Source organism: Kogia breviceps, chromosome 1, assembly GCF_026419965.1.
Source record: "Kogia breviceps isolate mKogBre1 chromosome 1, mKogBre1 haplotype 1, whole genome shotgun sequence".
NCBI classification, from domain to species: Eukaryota; Metazoa; Chordata; class Mammalia; order Artiodactyla; family Physeteridae; genus Kogia; species Kogia breviceps.
In genome coordinates this window covers 27,045,049-27,072,849 of record NC_081310.1, presented here as the reverse complement: position 1 = coordinate 27,072,849, position 27,801 = coordinate 27,045,049, and the positions used below count along the sequence as shown (strand labels likewise).

Sequence of the window (27,801 nt, the reverse complement as noted above, 5' to 3'; positions counted from 1 at the left end):
TCCTGAACTCCACTGTCTCACCTAAGAGGCTCAGACCTGACACTTGGCCAGAACACCAGGACCCTGTCAGCCACATGGCTCAGAAGAAAAGGGAGAAAAAAAAAGAAAGAAAGAAAGAAGAAAAATAAATAAAATAAAGTTATTAAATTTAAAAACTTTTAAAATTATTAGAAATAAAAAATTAAAATGTAATAAAAAAAGAACGAATAGAGCAACCAAACCAAAAACCAAATTCACAAATGATAATAAGTGCTAAAAACTATCCTTAAAAAAAAAAAAAAAGGACAGACAGAACCATACAACAGATGGTAAAACAAAGGTATACAGACAAAAATCACACAAAGAAACATACACATACACACTCACAAAAAGAGAAAAAGGAAAAAAGCTAAAAAAAAAAAAATATATATATATATATATAAAAGGAAGAGAGCAACCAAATCAATAAACAAATCTACCAATGATTATAAGCTCTAAATACTAAACTAAGATAAACATAAAACCAGAAACTAATTAGATGCAGAAAACAAACCCCAAGTCTACAGTTGCTGGCAAAGTCCACTGCCTCAATTTTGGGATGATTTCTTGTCTATTCAGGTATTCCAGAGATGCTGGGTACATCAAGTTAATTGTGGAGGTTTAATCTGCTGTTCCTGAGGCTGCTGGGAGAGATTTCCCTTTTTCTTCTCTGTTTGCACAGCTCCTGGGGTTCAGCTTTGGATTTGGCCCCACCTCTGCATTTAGGTCGCCTGAGGGTGTCTGTTCCCCACCCAGACAGGACAGGGTTAAAGTAGCAGCTGATTAGGGTGGTCTGGCTCACTCAGGCTGGGAGGAGCAAGGGGTACAGAATGTGGGGCGAGCCTGTGGCAGCAGAGGCCAGCATGACATTGCGACAGCCTGAGCTGCAACATGTGTTCTCCCAGGGAAGTTGTCCCTGGATCCTGGGATCCTGGCAGTGGCAGGCTGCATAGGCTTCCAGGAGGGGAGGAGTGGACAGTGACCTGTGCTTGCACATAGGCTTCTTGGTGGCTGCCACAACAGCCTTAGTGTTTCATGCCCGTCTCTGGGGTCCGCGCTGATAGCTGTGGCTCGCGCGTGTCTCTGGAGCTCATTTAAGCAGTGCTCTGAAGTGCCCTCTCCTCACACACCCCTAAACAATGGTCTCTTACCTCTTCGGCAGTTCCAGACTTTTTCCCAGACTCCCTCCTGGCTAGCTGTGGTGCACTAGCCCCCTTCAATTGTGTTCATGCAGCCAACCCCAGTCCTCTCCCTGGGATCTGACCTCTGAAGCCCGAGCCTCAGTTCCCAGCCCCCACCCGCCCCAGTGGGTGAGCAGACAAGCCTCTCAGGCTGGTGAGTGCAGGTCGGCACCGATCCTCTGTGCGGGAATCTCTCCACTTTGCCCTCTGCACCTCTGTTGCTGCGCTGTCCTCCGTGGCTCCAAAGCTTCCCCCCCACCCCCACCATCTCTGCCAGTGAAAGGGCTTCCTAGTGCATGGAAATTTTTCTTCCTTCACAGCTCCTTCCCAGAGGTGCAGGTCCCATCCCTATTCTTTTGTCTCTGTTTTTTCTTTTTTCTTTTGCCTTCCCACATACATGGGGATTTTCTTGCTTTTTGGAAAGTCTGAGGTCTTCTGCCCGTGTTCAGTAGGTGTTCTGTAGCAATTGTTCCACATATAGATGTATTGTTGATGTATTTGTGAGGAAAAAGGTGATCTCCACGTCTTACGCCTTTGCCATCTTGAAGGTCCTCTCCTTATTTACCTTATGAATGGGAGTTTGTACCTTTTGACCACCTTCCTCCAATCTCCCCTCCCCCCATGCTCTGTCTCTGTTAACCACAAGTTTGATCTCTTTTTCTATGAGTTTGCTTTTTTGTGTTTTATTTTAAATTCCACATATAAGTGACATCATATAGTATTTTTCTTTCTCTGAGTTATTTCACTTAACATAATGCCCTCAAGGTGTAAATGGGATTGTTTTAATTTCTCCTTCTGATAGTTCATTGTTAGTGTATAGAAATACAAGAGACTTCTATATATTAACTTTGTATCTTGCAACTTTACTGAATTCATTAATAAGATCTAGTAGGTTTTGGTGGTGTCTTTAGGAGTTTCTGCAGAGAGTATCATGTCGTCTGCAAACAGTGACAGTTTTACATTTTCTTTTTCAATTTGGATTTCTTTTATTTCTTTTTCTTTTCTGATTGCTTTGACTAGGACTTCCATACTATGTTGCATAAGAGTGGTGAGAGTGGGCATCCTTGTTTTGTTGCTGATCTTGGAGGAAATGCTTCCAGCTTTTCACTATTGAGCATGATGTTAGCTGTGGGCTTGTCATATACGGCCTTTATTATATTGAGGTATGTTTCCTCCATACTTACTTTGTTGAGAGTTTTTATTATAAGTGGATGCTGAATTTTGTTAAAAGATTTTTCTGCATTTATTGAGATGATCATATGTTTTTTATTGTTCAATTTGTTGATGTGTTGTACCACATTGATTGATCTGTGGATATTGAACCATCCTTGCATCCCTGAGATAAATCCCATTTATCATGATGTATGATTCTTTTTTTTAAATGTTTTAAAATTATATTTAAATAACATAGTGATACGTTTATTCATGGTATACACTATATAAAAGAAATAAATAATTTGGTTATGTTCGTGAATTTTCACGAGGTGAAATTCCATCACAATCCTTGAGTAACTGAAACTTGGTGATTTTTAGAGCCATCCAATTATAGGAATTCAGTGCAATTATTTTTCTAATAAAGTTAGTTTTCACTTACATGTGTCTGTTATTTCCTGTTGATATTAGGATTTATTTTAATTTAATTAAATTAATTTATTTTTTTATACAGAAGTTTCATATTAGTTATCTATTTTATACATAGTAGGGTATATATGTTAATCCCAATCTCCCAGTACATCCTACCTCCCACACACACACACTTCCCCCCCTTGGTGTCCATATGTTTGTTCTGTACATCTGTGTACCTGTTTCTGCCATGCAAACCAGAAAATCTGTACCATTTTTCTAGATTCCTCATATATGTGTTAATATACGATATTTGTTTTTCCCTTTCTGGCTTACTTCACTCTGTATGACAGTCTCTAGGTCCATCCACGTCTCTACAAATGACCCAGTATCGTTCCTTTTTATGGATGAGTAATATTCCATTGTATATATGTATTACATCTTTATCGATTCATCTGTCAATGAGCATTTAGGTTGCTTCCATGACCTGGCTATTGTAAATAGTGCTGCAATGAACATTGGGGTGCATGTGTCTTTTTGAATTACGGTTTTCTCTGGGTATATGCCCAGTAGTGGGATTGCTGGGTCATGTGGTAATTCTATTTTTAGTTTTTTAGGAACCTCCATACTGTTCTCCATAGTGGCTGTATCAATTTACATTCCCACCAACAGTGCAAGAGGGTTCCCTTTTCTCCACACCCTCTCCAGCATTTGTTGTTTGTAGATTTTCTGATGAGGCCCATTCTAACCAGTGTGAGGTGATACCTCATTGTAGTCTTGATTTGCATTTCTCTAATAAATAGTGATGCTGAGTAGCTTTTCATGTGCCTCTTGGCGATCTGTATGTCTTCTTTGGAGAGATGTATATTTAGATCTTCTGCCTATTTTTTGATTGGATTGTTTGTTTCTTTAATATTGAGCTGCATGAGCTGTTTATATATTTTAGAGATTAATCCTTTGTCTGTTGATTCATTTGCAAATATTTTCTCCCATTCTGAGGGTTGTCTTTTTGTCTTGTTTATAGTTTCCTTTGCTGTGCAAAAGCTTTGAAGTTTCATTAGGTGCCATTTGTTTATTTTGGTTTTTATTTCTGTTACTCTAGGAGGTGGATCAAAGAAGATCTTGCTATGATTTATGTCAAAGAATGTTCTTCCTGTGTTTTCGTCTAAGAGTTTTATAGTGTCTGGTCTTACATTTATCTCTTTAATCCATTTTGGGTTTATTTTTGTGTATGGTATTAGAGAGTGTTCTAATTTCATTCTTTTACAGGTAGCTGTCCAGTTTTCGCAGCACCACTTATTGAAGAGACTGTCTTTTCTCCATTGTATGTCCTTGCCTCTTTTGTCATAGATTAGTTGACCATAGTTGTCTGGGTTTATCTCTGGGCTTTCTATCCTCTTCCGTTAATCTATATTTCTGTTTTTGTGCCAGTACCATATTGTCTTGACTACTGTAGCTTAGTAGTATAGTCTGCAGTCAGGGAGTCTGATTCCTCCAGCTCCATTTTTTTCCCTCAAGATTGCTTTGGCTGTTTGGGGTCTTTTGTGTCTCCATACAAATGTTAAGATTTTTTGCTCTAGTACTGTACAAAATGCCACTGGTAGTTTGATAGGGATTGCATTGAATCTGTAAATTGCTTTGGGTAGTATAGTCATTTTCACAGTATTGATTCTTCCAATCCAAGAACATGGTATATCTCTCTATCTGTTTGTGTCATCTTTGATTTCTTTCATCAGTGTCTTACAGTTTTCTGAGTACAGGGCTTTTACCTCCTTAGGTAGGTTTATTCCTAGGTATTTTATTCTTTTTGTTGCAGTGGTGAATGGGATTGTTTCCTTAATTTCTGTTTCAGATTTTTCATCATTAGTGTATAGGAATGCAAGAGATTTGTGTGCATTAATTTTGTATCCTGCAACTTTACCATATTCGATTAGCTCTGGTAGTTTTCTGGTGGCATCTTTAGGATTCTCTATGTATAGTATCATGTCATCTGCAAACAGTGACAGTTTTACTTCTTCTTTTCCAATTTGTATTCCTTTTATTATTTTTTCTTCTCTGATTGACATGGCTAGGACTTCCAAAACTCTGTTGAATAATAGTGGCGACAGTGGACATCCTTGTCTTGTTCCTGATCTTAGAGAGGAAATCCTTTCAGTTTTTCACCATTGAGAATGATGTTTGCTGTGGATTTGTCATATATGGCCTTTAGTATGTTGAGGTAGGTTCCCTCTATGCCCACTTTTTGGAGAGTTATATCATAAATGGGGGTTGAAATTTGTCAAAATCTTTTTCTGCATCTGTTGAGATTATCATATGGTTTTTATTCTTCAGTTTGTTAATATGGTGTATCACATTGATTGATTTGTGTAGACTGAAGAATCCTTGCATCCCTGGGGTAAATCCCACTTGATCATGGTGTATGATCCTTTTAACGTGTTGTTGGATTCTGTTTGCTAGTATTTTGTTGAGGATTTTTTCATCTATATTCATCAGTGATACTGGTCTGTAATTTTCTTTTTTTGTAGTATCCTTATCTGGTATTGGTATCAGGGTGATGGTGGCCTCATAGAATGAGTTTGGGAGGGTTCCTTCCTCTGCAATTTTTCGGAAGAGATTGAGAAGGTTGGGTGTTAGCTTTTCTCTTAATGTTTGATAGAATTCACCTGTGAAGCCATCTTCTCCTAGACTTTTGCTTGTTGGAACATTTTTAATCACAGTTTCAATTTCATTGCTTGATATTGGTGTGTTCATATTTTCTGTTTCTTCCTGTTTCAGTCTTGGAAGGTTATATCTTTCTAAGATATAACCATTTCTCCCAGGTTGTCCATTTTATTGGCATAGAGTTGCTTGTAGTAGTCTCTGAGGATGCTTTGTATTTCTGTGGTGTCCATTGTAACGTCTCCTTTTTCATTTCTAATTTTATTGATTTGAGTCCTCTCCCTCTTTTTCTTGATGAGTCTGGCTAAATGTTCATCAATTTTATCTTCTCAAAGAACGAGCTTTTAGTTTTATTGATCTTTGCTATTGTTTTCTTTGTTTCTATTTCATTTATTTCTGCTCTGATCTTTATTATTTCTTTCCTTTTACTAACTTTGGGTTTTGTTTGTTCTTCTTTCTCTAGTTCCTTTGGGTGTAAGGTTAGATTGTTTACTTGAGGTTTTTTTTGTTTCTTGAGGTAGGCTTGTATTGCTATAAACTTCCCTCTTAGAACTGCTTTTGCTGCATCCCATAGGTTTTGGATCATCATGTTTTTGTTGACTTTTTTCTCTAGGTATTTTTTGATTTACTCTTTAATTTCTTCAGTGATCTCTTGGTTATTTAGTAACATATTGTTTAGCGCTCTATGTGTTTGTGTTTTTAATGCATTTTTCCCCGTAATTGATTTCTAATCTTATAATGTTGTGGTCAGAAAAGATGTTTGATATGATTTCAATTTTCTTAAATTTACTGAGGCTTGATTTGTGACCCAAGATGTGCTCTATCCTGGAGAATGTTCCATGAACACTCGAGATGTAAGTGTTTTCTGTTGTTTTTGGATGGAGTGTCTTATAAATATCAATTAAATCTGTCTGGTCTCTTGTGTCCTTTAAAGCTTGTGTTTTTTTGTTAATTTTCTGTCTGGATGATCTGCCCCTTGGTGTAAGTGAGGTGTTAAAGTCCCCGCTATTATTGTGTTACTCTCAGTTTCCTGTGTTATAACTGTTAGCAGTTGCCTTCTGTATGGAGGTGCTCCTATGTTGGGTGCGTATATATATATAAAATTGTTATATATTCTTCTTGGATTGATCCCTTGATCATTATGTTGTGTCCTTCCTTGTCTCTTGTAACATTTTTTTATTTTAAAGCCTAATTTATCTGATATGAGTATTGCTACTCCAGCTTTCTTTTGATTTCCATTTGCATGGAATATTTTTTTCCATCCCCTCACTTTCAGTCTGTGTGTGTCCCTAGGTCTGAAGTGGGTCTCTTGCAGATAGCACATATATGGGTCTTGTTTTTGTATCCATTCAGCAAGCCTGTGTCTTTTGGTTGGAGCATTTAATCCATTCACATTTAAGGTAGTTATTGATATGTATGTTCCTATTACCATTTTCTTAATTGTTTTGGATTTGTTTTTGTAGTGCCTTTTCTTCCCTTGTGTTTCCCACTTAGAGAACTTCCTTTAGCATTAGTTGTATAGCTGCTTTCTGTGGTTCTGAATTCTCTGAGCTTTTCCTTGTCTGTAAAGCTTTTGATTTCTCCATTGAATCTGAATGAGATCCTTGCTGGGTAGAGTAATCTTCGTTGTAGGTTCTTCCCTTTTGTCACTTTAAATATATTGTGCCACTCCCTTCTGGCTTGTAGAGTTTCTGCTGAGAAATCAGCTGTTAACCTTATGGGAGTTCCCTTGCATGTAATTTGTTATTTTTCCCTTGTTGCTTTCAATAATTTTTCTTTGTCTGTAATTTTTGTCAGTTGGATTACTATGTGTCTCAGCATGTTTCTCCTTGGGTTTATCCTGCCTGGGACTCTCTGCACTTCCTGGACTTGGGTGGCTATATCCTTTCCCATGTTAGGGAATATTTCAACTATAATCTCTTCAAATATTTTCTTGGGTTCTTTCTCTCTCTCTTCTTCTGGGACCCCTATAATGCAAATGTTGGTGCATTTAATGTTGTCCCAGAGGTCTGTTAGACTGTCTTCATTTCTTTTCATTCTTTTTTCTTTATTCTGTTCCGTGGCAGTGAATTCCACCAATCTGTCTTCCAGGTCACTTATCTGTTCTACTTCCTCAATTATTCTGCTATTTATTCCTTCTAGTATATTTTTCATTTCAGTTATTGTATTGTTCACCTCTGTTTGTTTGTTCTTTAATTCTTCTAGGTCTTCATTAAACATTTCTTACATCTTCTCAGTCTTTGCCTCCATTCTTTTTCTGAGATCCTGGATCATCTTCACTATCATTATTCTGAATTCTTTTTCTGGAAGGTTGCCTATCTCCACTTCATTTAGTTATTTTTCTGGTGTTTTATCTTGTTCCTTCATCTGGTACATTGTCTTCTGCCATTTCATTTTGTCTATTTTTCTGTGAATGTGGTTTTCATTCCACAGGCTGCAGAATTGTAGTTCTTCTTGCTTCTGCTGTCTGCCCTCTGGTGGATGTGGCTATCTAAGAGGTTTGCACCAACTTCCTGATGGGAGGGACTGGTCGTGGGTAGAGATGGGTGTTGCTCTGGTGGGCAGAGCTCACTAAAACTTTAATCCACTTATGTGCTAATGGGTGGGGCTGGGTTCCTTCCCTGTTGGTTGTTTGGCCTGAGGTGACCCAGCAGTGCAGCCTAATGGCTCTTTGTTGGGACTAACGGCAGACTCTGGGAGGGCTCATGCCAGGGAGTTCTTCCTAGAACTTCTGCTGCCAGTGTCCCTGTTCCCTTGGTGAGCCACAGCCTCCCCCCACCTCAGCAGGAAGCCCTCCAACACTAGCAGGCAGGTCTGGTTCAGTCTCCCATGGGGTCACCGCTCCCTGGGTCCTCATGTGCACACCTCTCTGTGTGCACCCTCCAGAGTAGAGCCTCCATGTCCTCAGTCCTGTCAAACTCCTGCAGTGAAATCCTGCCAGCCTTCAAAGTCTGACTCTCTAGGAATTCCTCCTCCCATTGACAGACCCCCCGGTTGGGAAGCCTGACGTGGGGCTCAGAACCTTCACTCCAGTGGGTGGACTTCTGTGGTATAAGTGTTCTCCAGTTGTGAGTCATCCACCTGCTTTTCGATGGGACTTCCCTTCATTGTGATTGCGCCCCTCCCACTGTCCCACTGTGGCTTCTCCTTTGTCCTTGGATGTGGGGCATCTTTTCTGGTGAGTTCCAGTGTCTTCCTGTCAATGATTGTTCAGCAGTTATTTGTGATTCTGGTTCTCTCGCAAGAGGGAGTGAGCGCACATCCTTCTACTCCGCCATCTTGAACCAGTCTTGTATGATTCTTTTATTTATTTATTTATTTTTTTAGTGGTACGCGGGCTTCTCACTGTCGTGGCCTCTCCCGTTGCGGAGCACAGGCTCCGGACGCGCAGGCTCAGCGGCCATGGCTCACGGGCCCAGCCGCTCCGCGGCATGTGGGATCTTCCCAGACCGGGGCACGAACCCGTGTCCCCTGCATCGGCAGGCGGATTCTCAACCACTGCGCCACCAGGGAAGCCCTGATTCCTTTAATGTATATTTTTCTTTTAGTGTATTGTTGAATTCAGTTTGCTAATATTTCATTGATGATTTTTGCATGTATGATCATCAATTATATCGGCCTTTAATTTTCTTTTTTGTGATGCATTTGTCTGGCTTTGGAATCAGGGTTATGCTGGCCTCATAGAATAAGGCCAAAAAGCACTATTCTTTAACTTCTTTGTAAACATGAAGTCATCAGGGACTCTTGTGTTTGTGGTCCTGAATATGTGCTTATGTGTGTATGGGCAGGAGCAGAAGATAGGTGACCTATTGTAAAATATGAATGAGATTTAGGAAAAGGAAGGAGTGATGATGAAAAGTGACATTTTTCTAGACTCACAGACATAGAAACCAGACTTATGGTTACCAAAGGGGAAAGGGAATAGGGAGGGATAAATTAGGAATTTGGGATTAATAGATACACACTATTATATACAAAATTAACGAGGACTTACTGTACAGCACAGGAAATTATACTCAATATCTTATAATAACCTATAATGGAAAAGAATCTGAAAAAGAATACATATATATTACATACATATATATATAACTGAATCACTTTGCTGTACACCTGAAACATTGCAAATTCACTATAGTTCCAAAAAGTGACATTTTCCCCAAGAATAATTATTAAATAAAATTTAAAAAATATTTTGTATTTTTCTGTATGTTTTTGGAGAAATAAAAACTTGCCAGGATTTTTTAAAGTAATGTCTAGAAAATAGGTGTAGCTCATCAGCTAAAACACAAATAATTTTATTATGTGAAAAGCAATTTAAATGTTTCTTGGAGGTATTAAAATTACTTAAAACAAGTGGCACATTTTTTGTAAATAGTGCAATGCTACCTAATTGTATCTGTTCAACAGACTGAGGCACAGTATCTACAGTGGAGCTAACTGAATTTCTAATTTTGGATAAAAATACCCACAGTGCAAATGCGTGTAGAATGTGAAAAGTAGCACATGACAAAATTTTATTGTATTAAGGGCATAGGCTTTTGAGTCAGAAAAAAAATATTGAATTTATATCAAGTTCTGTCACGTCTTAGCTATTTAATTTAAGGGCAAGGGGCAGTTGCCCCTTCACCATCATTTCCTAAATTATAAAATCGGTATGCTTATACTCACCTGCCACCAGATTGTAAAACTTAAAGAGAATAGGCATCTAAAATGACTAGACATAATAGGTAGATAATAAGTGTTACCTTTATCATTCAGCATGTTCTTGGTAGATAGAGTAGCCATTCCAGACTCATCATAATTTGCTTACTTATAACAAGTTGTCGTTTTCACTGAGGGTTCTACTAGGTGTGAATTAAACAATCTGTAGTTTGTGGTTTTCAGCTAATAGTTATCCAAGCCAGTCTCCAGAGATGAAAAATGAAAATGGAGACTAAAGGTCCATGGGCAATAGAATGAAAAATAACTCTTGGAGAATTTTGAGGAAATGGATTCTTTCAAGGCTGACATTTATTTAAAAATGAGAAATAGCGTTAGATACGTGCAGGGAATTTTGTACTTTGGGCAGACATAGGTTAGTGCTAAAGCCTTTCATGTATTACATTTAATAGACTCATAATGTGTTAAATAGCTACATGATTTTTATTTTTATATATTTTATGCAGCAAAATAAATAGCTATTTAAGTGATTTTTGATGTGTGAAGTAATGGACTTTTTAATTGCCACTAGTAAGTGTCTTTAATTTAGTGAAATTTCTCCCCTGGGTGTTGATGGTTTTGCTTCTCTGATAAGGCAGAGAATACTTACTTTTTTCTTGGTACCTATAGGTATTACAATCATCTTTTATCAGCATGGTGATAAGGGAATCAATAATGATATGCAAATAGGTAAATAAGATTTATATGAATTGTATGTATCAAGGTAAAAAATTCCCTTTATAAGTGGTGCTGGAATTTATCTTAGGGAGGGAATTGTCTTACTTTAGGAAATACTTCAATCAACTTCTTGGGGTGGAAGGTGAGAATCTCAGCAGAGTCAGCAGGAGACACAGGAACAAATGAGGTAGCAGACTGCTTGGTACAGGAAAGGAATGGTGTCCAGAGAAGCTTGGAGAAGAGGAGCTGAGGAACAAAAGAGGATGGCTGAACAATATAGCAAAAAGGTAAAGGGGTCTGTAAAAGGATCTATGATATTCTATTATAAGCATTTACTTTTCTGTGATGTAAATTACCTCTTTCTCCCTCATGTTTCAGTAAAACTGGCTGTTCACACTAATTACTTGTAGAAGTTTTGTTTTGTTTTTAAGGAAATTAGGGAGAGGTATTGGGTTTTGCAACAGGATCCAAAAAGAAATGTGAAAAAGAAATGGCACATGTGGGACAGTGAGACCTTCCTTTACCTAAATTAACTCAGCAGAAGCAAAAATTCAAAGCAAAAATGAAAGAAAAACTTTGTACTGAACACTTGTTATAAACAGCAAGATTGACTTTATCTGGTACCACTGCAGTAGAGGAGAGACCTCGGTATATCCTGAGCTCAACTCCAGCAAAACAAAAGGTGGGAGGCTTTTTAAATGCTCGAATGTGTGAAAGAAAAAGTACTGGACGACATCAGTGGGGGAGGTTTAGTCAATATGATGAGGTCATCAGTTTGCTAAGTGATGCTTATTGAACTTAGGCTCCTACCCTCCAGAAACTGGGAGACACGGGTTGTATCTTTCCTAATGACTACATTTCGAAGAGATGGCTCCCAGGTACATGAGAAACACATTCTTTTTTTTTTTTTAAGATTTTATTTTATTATTATTTATTTATTTTGCGGTACGCTGGCGTTTCACTGTTGTGGCCTCTCCCGTTTCGGAGCGCAGGCTCAGCGGCCACGGCTCACGGGCCCAGCCGCTCCGCGGCACGTGGGATCTTCCCGGACCGGGGCACGAACCCGCGTCCCCTGCATCTGCAGGCGGACTCTCAACCACTGCGCCACCAGGGAAGCCCGAGAAACACATTCTTGAGTGTAAAAGATAGGTCTCAAAGAGACAGAGAAAGAATTTATGATTGCAAGTTTTTTTAAAGTAAATGCTCTAAGAAAAAGGAGGTCAGGGCCCTATAGTCAAGTGTTGGCTGGAACAAATAGTAAATTCTTTTGGCAGCATCGAGCTTTATTAGGCAGGAACTTAAGGGGGCTGGGGTCATCGTCCTAGGGACACAAACTCTAACCAGAAACTATGCTAGCGTTTCTTCAAGTCTTTTGGTGAAGGGGATGGGGGTGGATGAAATTGTACTAAAAGCTGCATTTCTTATAGGCCAAGATTGAGATCTTGTTGAAAAGAGGGCTCAGAGGTGCTTAACTAAAGTTTGGTCAAATTTTATCAGAGCCAGGTAACAACATGAATTTGATCTCCCTAGAAATTTTCAGGAATCTTAAGGAAGATATGGGACTTTCTTTCTTTTCTTTCTTTTTTTTTTTTTTAATTTATTTTTGGCTGCATTGGGTCTTCATTGCAGCACCTGGGTTTTCTCTAGTTGTTGCAAGCAGGGGCTACTCTTCGTCACGGTGCAGGGCTTCTCATTATGGTGGCTTCTCTTGTTGCGGAGCACGGGCTCTAGGTGTGCAGGCTTCAGTGGTTGCAGCACACGGGCTCAGTAGTTGCAACATGAGGGCCTTAGAGCGCACAGACTTCAGTAGTTGTGGTGCACGGGTTTAGTTGCTCTGTGGGATCTTCCCGGACTAGGGATTGGACCCGTGTCTCCTGCATTGGCAGGCAGATTCTTAACCACTGCGCCACCAGGGAAGTCAGATATGGGACTTTCTAATAGTGCAGTGAATATTCGAGCTGATCCAATCCATATTTCAATGGACAGGATGATCCCAGCTGACATATCCTGTGCATGTAAAGTATTCCTGGTTTTGATTAAGTTTATAGGTAATACACTGCAACATATTTGAAGAGTTATTGGGAGAAATAATCCTCTTAAATTAGTGTGCTTACATAATTAAAATTTATTTGTCTTAATTCTCTGTAATATTTTATGAATTTGTCCATTTCATCTAAACTTTCAAATTTTTGGCATAAGTTGTTCATAATATTATCATATTAATTTTTTATATTTCAAATTCACAAGTGGCCTTTATTTCACAAAGTTTATATCCTCTAAAATAGCTTTTTATACAACTTTTACTGTGATGCTATTTTAATGGAAAATAGACAAATGCACAAATTATGTTCTTTAAGCTATTTCTTCTACTTTGAGGAAGTATAAATGTAAGAAAGTATTAGTTCCCAAGCCTGGGTCAGTAAATTTATATTGCCTGAACTTGGATTTTCACATTAGATTGGGTATATATTACAACAAGGGGAGCTTCTGAATTATCTGTTGCCTTGCTCTGGTAGAGTGATTTTGCATGTCTTTTATGTGTACCTTTTCCTCAGCCCTTTACTAAATCAATAAGCCATTCCTTGAAAACCAGAGCCAATATTAATGAGGTCTATTATCATGAGGAAGGATGGAAAAATAAAGAATCCAAGCAAGACTTTTAGGAAATAAGGTAAAAAAGAGGGAAATTTCTACATGAGACCTAAATAGTTCTAATAGTTTGGAGAGCTGAATACACAGTTTCTTTTAGGGGAGAACCAAGTATGTTTGGCAAAAGACTTTAAAAAAAATCTTGATTGAGATATGTACAGTTTGCTAGGGATACCATAACAAAATACCACTCACTGAGTGGCTTAAACAACAGAAATTTATTTTCTCACAGTTTTGGAGGCTAGAAGTCCAAGACCAAGGTGTTAGCAGGTTTGGTGTTTTTTTTGTTTGTTTTGTTTTGTTTTTCTGAGGACTTTCTTCTTATTTTGCAGATGGCTAGCTTCTCATTGTTTTCTCACATGGTCTTTTTCTGTGCACATGCATCCCTAGTGCATCCAAATTTCCTCTTCTTATAAGAACAGCAGTCAGATTGTATTAGGGCCCATCCTAATGACCTCATTTAACTTAATCACTTATTTAAAGGCCCTGTCTTCATATCTAGTCACATTCTGAGGAGCTGGGGGCTAGGACTTCAATATATGAATTTTGGAGAGACATAATGCAGCTCATATGTAATTTCCATACCATAAAATTTATCCATTTAAAGCATGTAATTCAACATTTTTAGTATATTCACAGAATTGTGCAGTCATACCACAATCTTAAGTTTAGAACATTTTCATCACACCCCAAAGATTCCCTGTAACACTAGCAGTCACTCCTCATTGACTACCACCACCCCTCTACCCCGCTTCTAGGCAACCACAAATCTACTTCCTTCTTATAGATTTGTCTATTCTGGATTTTTCATGTAAATGGAATCGTATAATGTGTTGTCTTTTGTGATTGGCTTCTGTCACCCAGTATAACATTTTAGTGGTTCATCCAGGTTTAGAAAGAATCAATACTTCATTCCTTTTTATTGAAAAATAATATTCCATTGTATGGATGTACCACATGTAGACATACGGTTTCGTTTATCTTGGATACCTATGAGAAGAATTGCTGGACCATATGGTAACTCTATGTCTAACATACTGAGGAACTGCCAGAGTGTTTTCCAAAGTGACTGTACCATTTTACATTCCCACAAGCAATAAACAAGGGTTCCCATTTCTCCAAATCCTCACCAACACTTGTTATTGTCTATCGTTTTTGAGTATAGCCATCTTACTGGGTGTGAATTGTATGTCACTGTGGTTTTGATATCCATTTCCCTACTGACTAATGATGTTGAACATCCTTTGAGGTTCATTAGTCATTTGCATACTTTTTCTTGAGAAATGTCTATTCAAATCTTTATTAACTTTCTAATGTCTGTAGTAACTATAATTTTCTCCCCCTTTTCATCCTGATATGATTATTTGTTCTTTCTTTTCTTAACCATATCAATAGAATTTTATCAATTTTTAATTTTTTCAAGGAAACATCTGGCCTTGTTGATACTCTACTATATTTTTATTTTGGAGTTCCTTTTTTTTTGTTACTTTATTATTTTCTTCCTTCTTCTTCTTTGGGTTTATTTTGCTGTAATTTTTTCCAACATCTTGAGAAGTCTGCTTAGCTCATACATTTTCAGCAATTTAAATTTTATATAATTTTTGCAATTAAATCTGTAAATTTTCTTTTGGATACTTAGAAGCATCCTCTAAGTTTTGATTCATGGCATTTTAAAAATTCCATATTTATTTCTTTTTTGATCCATGGGTTATTTAGAAGTACATTTCTTAATTTCTAGTTATCATTTTTAAATTATTGATTTCTAGCACAGCCATATATGATTTCAGTCCTTTGAAACTTGTCATGACTTGCTTTATGGCTCAGTATATGGATAATTTTTGTAAAGGTTTTTCTTGTGTCCTAGAAAATAACTTGTTGTCTATAGTTGTTTGATCCAGTGTTCTGTATATGTCTGTTATGTTTGTTACTGTTATTTAGATCTTCTGTAGTCCTCTATAATTTTATGGCTTCATTATTCAGAAAAAATGATAGATTTATGGATTCAGAAGCCCGGTGAGCACATTCACTATATGACAAAATTACATTATTTGAGATAGATGCTATATAATGAGAAACTTAATTTCTCAACCAATAATTTAATAATTTGAGTGAGGGAATATTTATAATGTTCATCTGTAAGAATTAAAAGCATTCAGAATACCTTTGCCGGGAGGTCAGAAGTTGTACTGTTATCTCTTAAGCCTTGGGGGCAAAAATATTAACACGGGGGCAATCAGGAATGATACATAGGTGCCCCAACTCTCTGGCTTAAATATTTGGAGAACATGGTCCTGTACATTCTGATTCCTTTTGATCCAATTACTTATTTCTTTTGAATTCACTGTGTGTCTCCATCCAGTCTTAGCACTTCTAAATGAAGCTGCCCTGGTCACACAAAGTTTATGTTAATAGAATTTAGCCTCTGATGTTAGCTTCTGAGTATTTCACCATTGCATCTGCATATTCCTCTTCCTCTCACCTGGGTTGAGCCTGCCCTTCAGCGCCTCTGTCTAACTTTGCTCGGTAACCTGTTTTTTGATGTGCTTCTCTGGCTCATGCTCTTTACCCTCCTTCAGACAGTAACTGTAGGTCACAGCCCCCTCCCCACCCCTTACCCCCTCCACCCAGGGCCTGTGGAACTGTTCAGGCAGAACTATTTCCACCAGGGCTTCCCATCAGAAGAGGGGAATATTGTGTTGGGTTCAGTCATCCGTCCAAATACACTCTGCTATCTGGTTCTCAGATGAAGATTTGCCCAGCAACCTCCAACTCCCAGATGCCTGTCTGCTCTACCACAGAGTTCTTAGCTAACGGATCATGGTTTCTGCACTCAACTTTCAGTTCTGGCCTCCCAGTTGATTTATCTCCTTCCTTTCTCCCTCTGGCAAAGCCCCAGAGTGTGAGCCTTAATAACAGTGCTAGTACACCCATGATGACTATTCTCCCTGTTTCTATTTCCTGATTTTAGAAAGGCACAATATATAAAAAGGAATGATAAAACATGGATGAAACTTGAAGACACTAAGCTAAGTGAAATAAGCCAGACACGAAAGAATGATTCCACTTATATGCGGTACCTAGAGTAGTCCAACTTATAGAGACAGAAAGTAGATTAGAAGTTACCAGGGCTTGGGTTAGGGGCAATGGAGAATTATTGCTTCATGGTTACCAGGTTTCTGTTTGGAGTAATGAAAAAGTTTCAGAAATAAATAGTGCTAATGGTTGTACAACATGGTGGATGTAATTAATGCCACTGAATTGTGCACTTATCCTTGGTTAAAACGATATGTTTCATGTCATGTATAATTTGCCACAATAAAACAAAAAGGCACAATAATATCTCCTTGACCTTCTTCAGCGTTCTCCAGGGCTGCTCCCTTTTGGTCTGCCTCTTAAATATTAGGATTCAGTAGTTTCGTTCGTTGGTTCTCTCCTTTTATTGTCCTGCCCTCTTCCTCTGGGGAATCTCATTCAGTTTGCTAATGAGAACTGAACTTAAATTTTTAACCTAAACTCTCTCCCAAGTGGCAGACCCAGGTTACTGCATTACTTGAAATCTCCACTTGGATATTCCACTAGCTCTTCAATCTCATCATTCCCCCACTTAACTCATCCTCTTCGTCCCGGAGCACTTTATCCTTCTGTCTGTTTTTAGCCTTCTGTCTTCTACAGCCACGGTTTCCCAAACCAGACATTCAGGCGTTTCTCCCCTTTTCCCACCTCCAGTCTCTCACTAAGCCCTATTTTTCTCATTTTACCTTGTGCAATGTCCCACCACATACCCTACAGCAAGGCTAGGTTGCTAGCCTAGCGCTAAACTGAATTCTGTGCTTTGGAAATCTCCTGCCTGGACTATTTTAGAATGACTTTCCCTGCTTTGATCTCTTTTCTCTTCACCCTCAAATTCTCTGCCCCTTCTACTTCAAGACCTGGGTGAAAGTTCTTCTCTCGAAGGCTGTTATCTTCTCTTTGCAATCCTCTTCTCTCTAGCACAATCATCTTTCTGTCCTTCTTGCCTGGGAAAAGTGTTCTCTCAAATCAGTGTAAATGAAATAATTTTATAAAGCATGTTGCAATTCATCGCAATTGCTTGTTTACTTGTCTGACAGTCTCCTCCACTAGACTCTAATCTTTTTAGAGGTGGGGATTGTGTCCAGCTCCCAGCCAGCACCCTGGTCCATGGTAGGTGCTCCTTAAAGAGCTACAGTGTCTGCCTCTATAAACTTGAGAGAACTAGACATTTTTTCAACACTTGAGATTCAAACACTTTTCAGAAAAGTCAATCCATTTTATGTTTTATTCTCTCTTTGCTGTTAGATATTGCTAAGTGACTATCACCTAACTGCTCAGAGCCTTGTTGTAATTGTACTTCCCTCCAGTTCTTTTGTGGCTGCTCCAGATGCTTTCCTGATAGTTCTTATTTCATATTTTAGTGGTTTTAAACTTAGGAAAGTTTAAAAGTTTACGGACACATCTAAATATGGATATTGCAACACAACCTGGATACAACCTAAGGATTGAAAAAAAATCCTACGGGATTCCTAAAATTAGTGCTTCAGGGTGTTTAAAGTTGCATCACTTTTTCATTGTGTGATTTAATGATGACCTTAGCACTTTATCAAAGCAATAAATCACGTGTTTTAAAAATTAAAATGACCTGCAATTAATTTTATTTTTAAAATCTTGGGTCTTTTTGTACTATAATTAGAGACTGTAGGATTCCAAAGCAGATTTGGAGTTAATGTTTCTGAATAAATGCTACCAAAAGAGAGACACAGACTCCTAATTACTTCAATCTTCTTAATACTAGTTTATTTTTGATCTGTTGCAAATAGTATAGCTTCTATATCAGTCATGGTTCTCCAGAGAAACACGACTAATATATATTTCAGAACTAATACGTATGTATATATATATATTTTTTTTGGTACGTGGGCCTCTCACTGCTGCGGCCTCTCCCGTTGCGGGGCACAGGCTCCGGACGCGCAGGCTCAGCGGCCACGGCTCACGGGCCCAGCCGCTCCGCGGCATGTGGGACCCTCCCGGACCGGGGCACGAACCCGTATCCCCTGCATTGGCAGGCGGACTCCCAACCACTGCGCCACCAGGGAAGCCCCGTATGTATATTTATATAATGTTTGTGTGAGCAGGGCAGCTTCATTTAGAGTTGCGGAGACTGAAGAGACAACAGGAGTGAATCCAAGAGAAATAAGTAATTGGAGCAAAGGGAGTCAGGATGTACAGGACCAAGGTCCCCCAATATTTGTGCCAGATAGTTGGGGCACCTGACTGTTATTTCTGATTGCCCCTAAAGAGTGCTCTGGGACCCAGTTTCAATGTGGGCAGGGGTTCCCCCACACATCTTGGACACCAGCAGCGTGTCCTACAATTCAACTTTATTCTGACACTATCTACCTGGAGATAGAATCAGATTCCACAGGTTAAGGGCCCAGTCTGACAAGACTGTCCCCGTCCGCCACTTCAGATGCAGATGTCAAGCCCAGGTTGTTACCTGTACTTCTGAATAACTCGCTAAAAATTAAAGGCTCCCTCTTTTCCCTCTTTGGATTCAATTAGCTTGCCAGAGTGTCTCACAGAAACATTTTACTTACTAGATCATTGGTGTATTATAAAAGGATGTAAGTCAGGAACAGCCAGGTGGAAGGCATGTGGTAAGGGCACAAAGCTTCCATGCCCTCTGAGCACCATTCTCCCAGCACCTCCAAGCTCTCTGAACCCTGTCTATTTGGTTTTTTATGGAGGCTTCATTACCTAGGCATGACTCATTAAATCGTTGGCCATTGGCAGTTGATTCAACCTCCAGCCCCTCTCCCCTCCCAGAGGTCAGAGGGGTGGGATTCAAAGTTTCAACCCTCTAATCACAGAGCTGGCTTCCCTGGCAACCAGCTCCCCGGCCCCCCCCCCCCCCCGCCCCCTCCCCTCCTTTGGTTGCCTAGGGCTTTCCAAAAGTCACTCATTAACATAAAAAAGACATCTTTGTCATTCTTACACTTAGGAACTTCCAGGGGTTTTAGGAGCTCTGTGCCAGAAATGGGGATGAAGACCAAATATGTATTTCTTATTATAAATCATGTCACAGCCCCCATATTAATATTTTTACCTCCAAAGCTTAAAATATATCAGTGCAACTTCTGATCAAAGAGAAAGTATTTAGGGAATTCCCTGGCGGTCCAATGATTAGGACTTGCCACTTTCACTGGCGGTCTGTGCTCAATCGCTGGTCTGGGAACTAAGATCCCACAAGCCTCCAGGTGCGGCTAAAAACAAACAAACAAACAAACAAAATTTTTGAATGCTTTAAATTCTTACAGCTGAGTGTTGTGAATGCTCTTCTCCCAAATTATTTTGTATATAAATATATATATACATAAATATGTAAAAAAATATAAAGAGATTCATTTTAAGGAATTGATTGTGGGGGCAGGTAAGTCTAAAAGTCACAGGGCAGGGGCTTCCCTGGTGGCGTGGTGGTTAAGAATCTGCCTGCCAATGCAGGGGACACGGGTTTGAGCCCCAGGCCAGGAGGATCCCACATGCTGCAGAGCAACTAAGCCTGTGCGCCACAACTACTGAGCCCACGAGCCACAACTACTGAGCCTGCAAGCCACAACTACTGAGCCTGCGAGCCACAACTACTGAAGCCCATATGCCTAGAGCCCGTGGTCCGCAATAAGAGAAGTCACCGCAATGAGAAGCCCGTGCACCGCAACAAAGAGTAGACCCCGCTCGCTGCAACTAGAGAAAAGCTCGTGTGCAGCAACGAGACCCAACGCAGCCAAAAATAAAGAAATTTATTTATTTATTGACTTTAAAAAAATTCACAGGGCAGGCCAGCAGGCTGGTAACACCGAAAAGACTTCTATGTTACAGTTTTCTTTTTTTTTTTTTTATGTTGGGGGTAGGAGTTTATTAATTTATTTTTGCTGTGTTGGGTCTTCATTTCTGTGCGCGGGCTTTCTCTAGTTGTGGCAAGTGGGGGCCACTCTTCATCGCGGTGCGCGGGCCTCTCACTGTCACGGCCTCTCTTGTTGCAGAGCACAGGCTCCAGACGTGCAGGCTCAGTAGTTGTGGCTCACGGGCCTAGTTGCTCCGCGGCATGTGGGATCCTCCCAGACCAGGGCTCAAACCCGTGTCCCCTGCATTGGCAGGCAGATTCTCAACCACTGCACCACCAGGGAAGCCCTATGTTACAGTCTTGAGTCAGAATTCCTTCCTTTCCAGAAATCCTCAATTTTTGCTGTTAAGGCTTTCAATTGAATGAGGCCCACTCACATCATTGAAGGTAATCTCCTTTACTTAAGTCTACTGATGTTAATCACATTTGCAGAATAACTTCACAGCAATATTTAGACTGTTTGACCAAACAGCTGGATACCATAGCCTAGCCAAATTGATGCATAAAATTTAACCATCACAGCTACCCTAGTAGTTATATTCGTTAGCATAGGATGACAAGAAACCATAGTATAATCATTCATTGTGTCTCTAATTTCTCCCACAAAACAGCTGGATAGAAAGTCAAAGAGAAGCCTTCCAAGGTAGTCCTAGTGGAACTTTGGACTACTTTGTTACAAGTACCCTTTCAGCAGCTACCTTGGAGCTGTATAATGTTTTTATTTAAAAAGGAATTGCTGGGCTTCCCTGGTGGCGCAGTGGTTGGGAGTCCACCTGCCGATGTAGGGGATGCGGGTTCGTGCCCCGGTCCAGGAGGATCCCACATGCCGCGGAGCGACTGGGCCCGTGAGCCATGGCCTCTGAGCCTGCGCGTCCAGAGCCTGTGCTCCGCAGCGGGAGGGGCCACGGTGGTGAGAGGCCCGCGTAAAGCAAAAAAAAAAAAAAAAAATGGTTTTGCTGTATTATTTTTATCTTACCCTACAATTTGGCTTCCAAGTTAGAACATTTGCTTGAGAAAGATAGTTAATTTTGAACTTAGATAGGCAGAGTTCAGGGTATTGAGCTATAGATGGAATGTTTTAGGATTTGCTAATTTCTATGGTTGAATAGTTTGTGTACTTCCTTTAGATAACCCCTTCCTTATCTACAAAATAGGAATAACATTTACCTTGTATTATCGTTGAGAAGTTTAAACAATGTATTGAAGTGTCTAGTACAGTGCCTCATACACAGTCGGTGCTCCATCCATAATTGTTTTCTTCACTAGTCCTACAATAGTTCTCATAACTGCCACCAGGGAGAACCTCTGAGCAACAGCTCCTTGAGCTCATGCACTAGCTAAGATGAAACCTTTCTTTGTTGCTGAACTTTCCATGAACCCTTAGCATCTCATTCTCTTTCTTTTGACTCTGCAAGACTGCAGAAGTAGAAAGATTACTTTCCCTCCATTTTCTCTCATGCATGCATGTATGCATTCATTCATTTGTCCATTCACTCAACAAACCTTTACTGAATGCCTTCATGCTCCAGGCATCATGACAGGTACTGGGGATACAACACTGATCACTTACTGTGGTCTTTGTTCTTCAGGGGCTCACAGAAGATGATAGGGTGACCAGGATCGCTGACACAAAAAACCAGAGAGGACAGAAAGAGGTAGGTTTAGGGTCTACTGATAGTTTCATATTTAATTGTGGAAAGGATAATGATGTAGTCTGTAAGCATCCAGTAAATAATATATTATAGCTTAAGAAAAATACCACATACTAAAAGAGAGAAAAAGAAAACAGTAGATGATGAAAAAATATCTTAATGACAAAATATTTGTCAGTTATTAGTGTTGGCATTTATATTAGCCATCCATTATGTTCTATTTGTTAAATGGACCAGTTTAAATTACTTAAGTATCACTTAGAATAACAAAATTAAGACTTAGGAGAACAGCTTTTGCTTTAAAATTTCTGCTGCTTTGATAATCACAGCAAATTAGGAATGGTGCTAGCTAACCTTTGATGTGCCCTTATGATGGGTTTAGCATTGTGCTAAGCAGTGCAAGCATTCTGTCCTTCAGTCCTCAAAATGACTTTATGATCCCCATGTTGGGAAACGGGAAAGCTAAGGCACAGAGAGTTTAAGTAGCTTACTTAAGGTCGCTGGTAGGATCAGAGTTTGAAACCTGAAAGCCTGACTCCAGAACCCTTTTTTTTTTTTTTTTTTTTTTTGCGGTATGCGGGCCTCTCACTGTTGTGGCCTCTCCCATTGCGGAGCACAGGCTCCGGACGCACAGGCCTAGTGGCCATGGCTCACGGGCTTAGTTGCTCCGCGACATGTGGGATCTTCCCGGACCAGGGCACGAACCCGTGTCTCCTGCATCGGCAGGCGGACTCCCAACCACTGCGCCACCAGGGAAGCCCTCCAGAACCCTTTGAACTACCATCTTATGGGAAATTATTTTTAACTGTCCTAAAATACTGAGACATCACTATGAGCATGCATGTAGTCACATTTTATTTTATTTAATAAAGTAGACAATGCTCTTATGTGATTCAAAATTTTAAAGGTATAAAAGGATATGCAGTAAAAAAGCTTGCTCCAAACCTCAACTGCCAACTACTTACTCCCCCTTCTCACAGGCAACCAATAAGTCATGCATATATTAATTTTTCCCCCTTTTTACATAAATGGTAGGCTACTATTTGACCCATTTCATATCTTTCTTTTTTTAAAAAAAATTATTTATTTATTATTTATTTGGCTGTGCCAGGTCTTAGCTGCGGCACTTAGGATCTTCCTTGCGGCACAAGGCACCTTTAGTTGCAGCATGCGAACTCTTAGTTGTGATATGTGAGTTCTACGGCATCCCTGTAGTTCCCTGACCAGGGATCGAACCCAGGCCCCCTGCATTGGGAGCACGGAGTCTTAGCCACTGGACCACCAGGGAAGTACCTCATATCTTTATTTTCCCCCTTAAAAATGTATCCTAGAGGAGCTTCCCTTCCCTGGTGGCTCAGTGGTTGGGTATCCACCTGCCAATGCAGGAAACACCGGTTAGAGCCCTGGTCCGGGAGGATCCCACATGCCATGGAGCAACTGGGCCTGTGCGCCACGGCTGCTGAGCCTGTACTCTAGAGCCTTCGAGCCACAACTACTGAAGCCCGCGTGCCTGGAGCCCGTGCTTCGCAACGGTAGAGGCTGCGGCAATGAGAAGCCCGCATGCCACGACAAAGAGTAACCCCTCTCACTGCAGCTAGAGAAAGCCCGCGCACAGCAATGAAGACCCAATGCAGCCAAAAATAAATAAATAAATTTATATTTAAAAAAATGTATCCTAGAAATCTTTCTATATTTTTACATAAAGTGCTTTCTCTTTCTCTTTTAACGCTTGCCTAGTTTTCTATGGAATGAATGTACCATAATTTATTTAATCTGTCTGCTATTAATGGACATTTAAGTTTTTTCCAAACATTTGTTTTAACAAAAGTAATTTTGTATTTCTCAAATCTGAGTATTTAATAACAGAGATTTAGTTTGTCTAAATTAATTTTTAATTTAAATTTATTTTTAAAAATATATAATACATTTATATGCTTTATAATCCAATATGTATTTAAAATTATTGTAAAAGGTCTTTTTCCCCTTCCTGTCTGTCTCCAACATTTCTGCCATAGGCAGTCTACATTATTAGTTTCTTGTATATTCTTCCAGATAGGTATATGCAAGCAAGTATGTACATATATTTCTCCCTCTTTTTGCACAGGCTCTGGACGCTCAGGCTCAGCGGCCATGGCTCACGGGCCCAGCCGCTCCGCGGCATGTGGGATCTTCCCGGACCGGGGCACGAACCCGTGTCCCCTGCATCAGCAGGCAGACTCTCAACCACTGCGCCACCAGGGAAGCCCTCTCCCTCTTTTTATACAAATGGTAGCATACTATACATACTGTATCTTGTGTGGGTTTTTTTTTAACTTAACACTAAATCATGAAGATCTTTCCATACCAGAATTTAAAGGAAAATTTCATTCTTTTTTTTATTCCCAGCTACAATAGTGTTCAATTTAACAATTGCTCCAAAATTTATTTAACTGGCTCCTTGACGGACCTTTACCTGGTCTTCAAATCTTTTGTTTTCACTAATAATGCTACAAAGAATAACCTTATCAAATATAATTTTACAAGTGTACAAATAACTCCATAGGGCACATTCACAGAATGGAACTGCTACCTCTGGGAGCATGCACATTTGCAATGCTGATGGTATTGCCAAATTACCCTTCAGCTGTATCAGTTTACACTTTGGCCGGCAACCTATGAAAGGCCTGTTTCCCATCCTTTCCTGAACAGAAGATACGACCTGGGAAGTAGTATTTCAGTATAGTTTTAATGTGAAGTTATCTTTTATGAGTAAGTTGAGCATCTTTTCTTATATTTAAGAACCATTTGTGTGGGGCTTCCCTGGTGGCACAGTGGCTAAGAATCCAACTGCCAATGCAGGGGACATGGGTTCGAGTCCTGGTCCGGGAAGATCCCACGTGCCGCGGAGCAACTAAGTGCGCCACAACTACTGAGCCTGTGCTTTAGAGCCCGCGCCACAACTACTGAGCCCGTGAGCCACAACTACTGAAGCCTGCACTCCTAGAGCCCATGCTCTGCAACAAGAGAAGACACTGCATACCACAATGAAGTGTAGCCCCTGCTCGTCACAACTAGAGAAAGCCCACGCACAGCAACGAAGGCCCAATGCAGCCAAAAATAAATAAATAAAATAAATAAATAAATAAAAAAGAAAGAACCATTTGTTTGACATACACTCTATCAATATCCTGTAACATTTTCTATTTTGGGGGTGGTGTTTTTCTAATAGACTTAAAGGAAATCCTCATATGTTAGGGAAATTAACCATTCATCTCTGGTTCAGATTGCAAATTTTTCCAACTTTTCATTTGTCCTTTGACTTGTAATTTTTTTTAACATCTTTATTGGAGTATAGTTGCTTTACAATGTTGTGTTAGTTTCTGCTGTATAACAAAGTGAATCAGCTATACATATACATATATCCCCATATCCCCTCACTCTTGTGTCTCCTTCCCACCCTCCCTATCCCACCCCTCTAGGTGGTCACAAAGCACCGAGCTGATCTCCCTGTGCTATGTGACTGCTTCCCACTAGCTACCTATTTTACATTTGGTAGTGTATATATGTCCATGCCACTCTCTCACTTCATCCCAGCTTACCCTTCCCCCTCCCCATGTCCTCAAGTCCATTCTCTATGTCTGCATCTTTATTCCTCTCCTGCCCCTAATTTCATCAGAACCATTTTTTTTGTTTTTTTAGATTTGACTTGTAATTTTTTAAATGAAGAATTTAAAATATTTATATGGACATTAATCTTTCCTTGTATGTATGGACTCTAGATTTTTTTGGGGGGCGGCATTATATTGATAATTAAATTGACATCTTTAAAACAAATCAGAAATCTAAGAAACTTTATAGTAAAATAAAAAAGAACCCAATGAACATAGCGCCATATTCTTATATAAGGTATATATAGTGTGTACATGTTCTGTACATGTTGTTTACTCTCTTTTTAGTTCACATAAACATTGCAACATATCTTAAAGTATCTTGGCTTATTGAATCATTATTACATCCATATGGAGCCTCTAGATTTTGTGTTATGCTTGGAAAGGCTTTTCCTAATCCAGGATTATAGAAGAATTCCCTCATAGTTTTGTACAGTACCTTTAAAATTATATTTTAATTTATCTGGAACCGATTTTGTATAAAGTTTGAGCTTTATTTTTTTCCAGATGGCTACCAGTTGTCCCAATAAAATACTATACCAGTTAAAATGCTTTCAGCTGTGATTGTAACCAGGGAGAAACAGCTTAAGCAGTTGATACATTTACCAAGTCACACAACAAGATATCTGGGGTAGGGCTGTTCCAGAGTTGGTGAATTCAGTAGTTCAACAATAATTTCAAGGACCCGGATTCTTTCCACATTTTCAGTGCGTTGACTTCATACCTTTATTCAAACTAAAAATTGAGGGCTTTGTCTCTTCTACATTGTCCTCAAAACAAGGTTAGTGCTATAAGAATTCCATTTATGTCTATAATGACACTTTTGTAGCACTGAACATATTATCAGACTTGCAGAATATTTTTCACATTGCAAATTAATTGAAGTAGGAATCACATCTATCAAAAGTTTCAGCTATTGTGTCCAATTCAAGAAATAGGACATTATCATTCTAATGGAGGCTATGTATGTGGCTTCCCTCTGGAGTGGGATTTGACAAAATTGGATACGACTTTGATGGAATTGGCCAAGAACTGCCTCAGCTCCTTACCAAATCCTGCAGCTCACGTGCCTCTGAACTTTGGCATCTGTTTTTCCCTTGAGTTACAGTGAAAGAAGCATCCCTGCTCCAGCCAAGGCCAAAGGCCAATGCTTCCACATGGCTGTATATCTTCAGTTCTTCCCTTGCTCTCATTTATCATCAAATTCTTTCTCTCTACTGCACTGTTTCCATTAGCAGTCTAACATGTTTCTTGGTGCTCCAGCCTCCTGCAATCACCACTCCATTTCTCTTCCCCACTCCACAGAAAAATTTCTGAAAGCCAAGTTTAACTTGCTACCTTTTTGTCCTTGCCTCCCATTCCACCTCAACACACTTCGGTCAGGCTTTCATTACTGCATTCTCCCATCCCCACATTGATAAGAGACAGTTCCTATTAAGGCTGCCAGTGTAGATGTCCATGCAATCGGACTCTTCTGATTTTCTTATGACTGGCCTGGTAGCTTTCTCAGCACCTTTTCTGGCTCCTCTTCCTCCAGCAGACCTCTAGCAATGCTCCAGGCTCTCTACCTGCACTCTCTCCTACAGCCACGCTTTAAATATCATCTATTTATGGATGACTTCCAAATCCACACCTTTTCTCCTCTATCCTGAGGTCTAAACTTATTTATCTAATTACCTTTTGGCATTTCCACTTGTTTAATAAAAATGTCAAACGTAACATGCCTAAAGCAGAACCAATTATTTCCCCCTTCCTCCCAATTTACGCTTCCCAGAGTCTTCCCCATCACAGTAAATGGCATCTTCATTTGCCCAACTGCCCACATGCAATTATCAGCAAGTCCTATAGGTACTTACAAAAGATGTCTTTAGTCTGGCTACGGCTCTCCCTTCTCCACTGCTACCTCCTAGTCCAGGTGACCACCATCCAGCCTGGATTGCTAGGATAGTCTAATCAGTCTCCAGCTTCCTCTCTTTTTCACCTTGGTCCATTCTCCACACAGCAGTCTCAGTGATTTTTCTAAAATGAGAATTAAGTTATACGACTTCCCTCCTCAAAACTTTTAAAATGGTGTCTCATCACCCTCTGTGATAAAACTCAACTCCTTTTCCTGATACTCAGGGTTCTACAGTGTGTGG

At 39.7% G+C, this 27,801-nt stretch overlaps 1 long non-coding RNA gene across 1 annotated transcript in view; it reads left to right on the top strand.

The window, feature by feature from the left end:
- The window catches only part of LOC136793827 (uncharacterized), a 55,248-nt gene extending 33,231 nt beyond the window's left edge, over positions 1–22,017 (top strand). The window contains exons 2-3 of the long non-coding RNA XR_010839741.1: positions 10,910–11,086; positions 21,954–22,017. This is a non-coding gene — a long non-coding RNA (uncharacterized lncRNA). The remainder of the gene's footprint in view (positions 1–10,909; positions 11,087–21,953) is intronic.
- Positions 22,018–27,801: the final 5,784 nt, after the last annotated feature.